Raw genomic sequence first — 6,007 nt, 5'->3', positions numbered from 1 at the left:
GCGAGGAACTGCGTTTTCAGAGCTGTTGGTGCCAGAGAAGATAAGCCGTGGCTGAGCCTAGACCCGGACCCAGCAGAGGAGCAGAGAGTGACACAACAGACGTCGTTGAGTGTGTTCACAGGAGTAGATGAAAGGATTGGATCAACGTGAAGTTTACTGAAATCAATGGCAGTTCTGTGTTTCTGTAGGAGAACATTCTTACTTAAAAATTCACACTGATTCTGGGCGAGGGGCACACGCCTGTAATCCCAGTGGCTTGGAAAATTGAGGCAGGAGGATCCAGAGTTCAAAGCCAGCCTCAGCAACTTAGAGAGGCACTTAGCAACTCAGTGAGAATCTTTCTCTAAATAAAATACAAAAAAGGTCTGGGGATTTGCCTCAGGGGTTAAGTGCTCTTGAGTTCAATCCTCTGTACAAAAAAAAAAATAATTTACACTGACCTATTTAGAGTATATGCAACTTATTGCCAAATAGTTCAGAAAAGCATGTTCTTAAGGCTGGGGTTGTGGCTCAGTGGTAGACTGCTTGCTGAGCACGCATGAGGCACTGGGTTCGATCCCCAGCACCACATAAAAATTTAAAAAAAAAAAAAAGCATGTTATCATCTACAATCAGTGATAACAACAATGGGGGCAAAATACCAATATCTGGATCTGGAAATGGGTATGTTAGTTATTCTGTAAGCATGAAATGATCTTCAAATAAAAAGCAAAAGAAATAAAGCAGAAAATAAAGACCACTTGAGGTTTGAACTGAGACCTTGGGAGAACTTGGCCAGCTGTGGGTGGGGGTGGGGGTCCCAGCAGTTGGTCAGCCAAGGTGAAAATGGAGTCCAGAAGGGACTTGTGCTGGAGAACGTGCTGGGCAAGTGCATCCCTGGAGTTTCTGGTGGCACCGCTGCTCCTTCCGACTTCAAGTTGAGGGCTTGTTTGGACCACCACAGGGATCCAGAAGCTGGGGATGAGGTCTGGGTCGCTGAACCATGGAAGCCTCTAGAGTGGTGGAGGGGGGGCAGGCATGCAGGTAGATAACCCGAGGCTGCAGAGAATCTTCTGGGTCTTGCCATCAGCTGAGGACAGCCACCTTGCCAGACTTTCCAGGAGGCTGCCACATCAGCCAAGATTGGTGTAGAGTATAAAAGTCCAGCCACCAGGACCCCTGAGGCATCAGCTGGCTCCCCTTTCCCTCTGTGCAGCATGCTCCCCTGACCGGTACTGAACCCAAGGGTAACCCCTAGTTCTTCCTGCACATCATCTGTTTCAAAAGTCTGTTTCCAAAAATAAAGGAAAGAGGGAAGGAAGGAGGAGGTTACATAAGGAACCAATCAAATACAGATTAATAGATGAGCTAAAAACAAATCTAGAAAAAAGAGAAGCAGGGGACAGGAGGGCAAAGGGGGCTTATGAACTGAAATCAATTTTCATGCACATGAGTTTCTCAGGGTAAACCCAACTAACATGTATAACCATAAAACTCTAATTTAAAAAAATTTTTTAAAAGTCTGTTTCCAGAGGGCTGGGATTGTGGTTCAGTGGTAGAGCTCTTGCCTAGTATGTGTGAAGCACTGGGTTCAATCCTCAGCACCACATAAAAATACATACATAAAATAAAGGTATTGTGTCCACTATAACTAAAAATATATTTTTTAAAAAGTTTTCAGGAATCTAACCTGTGACACAAAACTTGAGTCATGCATGTTTGAAAGATTTAAAAAACAAAAGGCCAAGCACAGTGGTACACACCGATAGTCCCAGGTACTCACAGGCTGAGGCAAGAGGATCAAAATTTTGACGCAGCTTTGGGAATTTAGGGAGACCCTATGTCAAGATAAATTTTTAAAAAGGGGCTGGGGAAGTAGCTCAGGGGTAAAGTGCTTCTGAGCTCAAGCCCCAGTACTGCCAAAAAAAAAAAAAAAAAAAGTATCTTAGCCTGTCTGTGCCACTATAACAAAATACAATACGAGAGCCAGAGGAGGTGGTTAAAACATTACCATTTATTAAAACATCCCAGCTGCTCAGGCTGAGGTAGGAGGACCAGGAGTTCGAGATCCTGTCTCACAGCAAACAAAAACCCACAGACTGGGTCATTCATAAAAACTGGAAACTATTTCTCACAGTTCTGGAGGTTGGAAATCCAAGACGGAGGTGCAGACAGATTTGCTGTCTGGTGAGGACCACATTTGCACTTCCAAGAGGCCTTGCTCTGTCCTCCAGACGACAAGCACTGTATGCATGGGGTGGAGGGACCCTGCCACTCACAGCCCTCTGTAAGGGCGCTGATGTCATTAAGTACCTGCCCAAGCCGCACCGCTCAATACTGTCACCTTGAGGACTAAGTTTCAACATGAATTTTGGAGCAGTTGACATCATTCAAAGCACAGCAAGAAACAATAGTTTCAAGTGCAGCACAGCATGATGAAGAACTAAAACGAGGCCCCTGGACTTCCAAGAGAGGTAGAAACTGAGCTCAGTGGCCCCAGGGTGACCCAACCATTCCCTGTGAACTGGGGCAAGTCTGATCGCCAGCGTCCTACAGCATCCTCTCCGCTGCACACACTTGGTCACTTGCATGGGTCTCTATCAGTGCCCACTGCTGCCCACTGGCTCTCAGGGCCACATTACCCCCAGAACCAGGAGCCTCAAGGTGACAGGAGCCACTCAGCCACAGCTCTAGAACCTGCTGCTCATGCAGCTTCCGAAGGCAGCAAGTCCACAGGAGAGCTATCAAATGGACCCACGGAGATGAAGACAGTGGACAGAGGCCTCACACTGAGTCACCCGAGGGGCTGCCCTGGGAGAGCACCTGGCCACAGTGAGGCCATTCCCAGATGGGCACCAGCGGCCATAGAGTCTGCAGCGCAGTATCCACATCACCAAACCCATTTTGCTTTCATACCTGTTTTTCCTGAGAACGTGGATGGTCACCATGCTTATTTGAGCGATTAGTTACAGTCCTACATAACTTACTTAATTTTGTTCCTACACACCAGCACTATGTAATCAGAACATGAGGTACCTGAATATCTTCCCATAAGTGCATTTTTTAAGAGAGAGAGAGAATTTTAATATTTATTTCTTAGTTTTCGGCAAACACAACATCTTTGTTGGTTTGTGGTGCTGAGGATGGAACCCGGGCCGCACGCATGCCAGGCGAGGGTGCTACCGCTTGAGCCACATCCCCAGCCCCCATAACTGCATTTTAAAAATAAATGGAGGGGCTGGGGTTGTGGCTTAGTGGTAGAGTGCTTGCCTGGCACGCATGGCCTGAGATAGTAAGTTGGATCCCAGCACCAAATAAAAAGAAATACTAAATAAAGGTATTGTGTACATCTACAACTAAAAAACATATTTTAAAAACAAGAAATGGCACTTCAATAATAAATTTTATTGAAATAAGTTTATTAAAGCTTTACCTGGTCCTGTACAACAATAGAAATTAAAAGTTGTGCATTTGTGTTAAAAAATAAAATAAATAATAAAAATAAGTCGTCCAAATTAGAAAAAAATTTCTGTCCAACACAGAATCAGCGAATGAAATATAAAGGTATGAATGAGTTTGTTCCATTCTTTTTTGTTTTGTTTTGTTTTGTTTTTTGATACCCAGTATTGATCCTGTGGTGCTTACCAAACTGAGTCAGATCCCCAGTCCTTTTCTAAAAAAAAAAAAGTTATACACAATACCTTTATTATATTTATTTATTTATATGTGGTGCTGAGGATTGGATCCAGCGCCTTGCATGTGCTAGAGGAATGCTCTACTGCTGAGCCACAACTCCAACCCTCCCCAGTCCTTGTTTTTTTTTTTTATTTTTTAGTTGGACACAATATATTTTATTTATTTATTTTTGTGGTGCTGAGGATCCAACCCAGGGCGTTGTGCACCCGTGCTAGGCAAGCACTCTAAGGCTAAGCCACAACCCCAGCCCCTCCCCAGTCCCTTTTATGTTTTGAGACAGGATCTCACTAAGTTGCTTAGAGCCTGATAAGTTGCTAAGGCAGACTTTGAACTTGTGATCCTTCTGCCTCAAGGTTCAAAGCCTCTGGAATCACAGGAATATTCCATTATTTTTTCTTTCTTTTGCCTTTTGTGAATTTTACTTATTCATTCTTCTTCTTTGTCAGAATTTTTTATTTGTTCTACTGCTAGGCATGACAACAGAATGCATTCCACTTCACTGTACACAAATAGAGCACGACTTTTCAGTTCTCTGGTTGTATGCGACGTAGAGTCGTACCATTCGTGTGATCATGTATGGATCTAGGGTGATGATGTCCAGTCCATTCTTTTTCAAATGGACTCCAGGTAACGGTGTTGTTTCTCAATCTTATGTAAAATACCATAAGCAGACTCAAGTAGCACTGCCTTAGATCACAGGCTGCAGTGACGTCGTCTATCGTCATTATCGTCATTATCACAGGAGGTGGTGTTGGCTTACTGTGCCAGGTCCCTCACCCGAGGCTCCTGCTGACTCAGAGTTCCCTGGAGGTCCTGTTGCTCTGCCCCTGCCTCTTCCTGGAGCTGTCTGCTTGCTGGGCGGGTGCCAGCGCATCTGTGCGCTCCCATTTCCCTCAACCCCTCGCCCCTGGACATGCCTCTGCCTAGTGTGATAGCCAGCACTGCCTCCTGGAGCTGCTCCTGGCCCTCTTCACCTCTGCGTGGCCTCCCGCCCCCCACCGTGGCTGACTGTCTCCGTGCTGTCCTCGTTTTCTCTCCTGGAGCCACCAGGGATCCTCGGGCACCCTCTTTTCCTGCTCACTCAGACCTTCTTTCTCTGTCTTTCTACTGCCCGGTGCTGGCCTGGAGGGTCAGCTCTTGGGGCCACGAGGCCACTGCCTCCTGTCCCAGCGATAGAGCCTATGGGAACAGAGGGGCCTCACTGCCCTGGGCCCTGGGCCTCCGGTCCAGGGGGGTCACAGAGCCCAGGGTTCTCGCCCTGTGCGTGTCCGCGCTGGTGCTGGATCTGAACCAGCCCGGCCTCCTCTGCTCTTCGGTCCGCAGTCCCTCAGGCGGTGTCTGGCGTCCCTTTCCACCTGCAGGTCCCATCTTCTGTGCTCCTGGAGCGCTCTCTTCCCTCAGGAGTGTGGATGCCTGCTCTATTCTGGCAGCAGTGTCTCCTTGAGGATCTGGAGGACACAGTCCATGTGTGCGGCGTCCCCTTTCCCAGTCTCCACATCCCCAGCTCTCCTGGCCCCTCGGATGACGACGCTGCACCCGGGCGACCGCGCCTTCCTCCTGTCCTCGGTGCTGCCACGTGGGCCTGCAGCAGGCTCTCTCAGGTCTCTCCTGCCCTCTGCACTGGCTGCCCTCCAGTGGCTCAGGGACCTGCCTGGCTCTCGGGCACTGAGGCAGTGGTCGGTTCATTCATTCACATCTGTTTTCTGTTTTGCAGTCTTCACTTGGCCCACTGTGTGTTCCTCCCAGGAGCCCCTGAGCTGTGAGGAGGCCTCTTGGACCTGGCTCAGCCTCCTCTGCCTCTGCTCGGCAGCTGCTGGTGGCAGCTGCTGGTGGCGCTTCAGCAACGCAGCTCAGCGGAGGCCACGCCCCACCCAGCCAGGTCCAGGCTGCCGGCTCCGGTTCCTGGGTGACTCCTCCTCCACCCAGCAGGCCCTCCTTCCCTTTCTGCCCGGCTGAGTCGGGGACTTCTGCCTCTGGGGCCATCCCCCTCCTCGGCACCCCTGAAGCTAAGCCCACCCTGCCTGGCCCCTCCTCACTGCCCATTCTTTTCAGGGTCCCGGGTCTCCTTGTGCTTCTTATCTGTGTGAGGCGGCCCTAACAAGAGAGCGGCCGGTGGATGTGGACACCATGCAACTGCAACATCTCGTTTTGTTTTGAAGGTCACCTGTGGAAGACCCCAGCTCTGTTTCTCTTCGTTGGTGGGATTGTATCCCTGGAGTCACAGGCAGGACAGCCTGTGTGTCTGAGGACAGGCTGGACGAGAGACTGGGGGGCAGGTCTCTACAGGTGGGAACTGGCTTGGGGGCTGACTTTGAGAGCCACCAAAGGCCAG

The sequence above is a fragment of the Marmota monax genome, unplaced genomic scaffold, assembly GCF_021218885.2.
Source record: "Marmota monax isolate L192 unplaced genomic scaffold, Marmota_monax_Labrador192_F-V1.1 WCK01_AAM20220418_F8-fsc00102, whole genome shotgun sequence".
NCBI lineage: Eukaryota > Metazoa > Chordata > Mammalia > Rodentia > Sciuridae > Marmota > Marmota monax.
Note: the sequence above shows the minus strand (reverse complement) of the source record.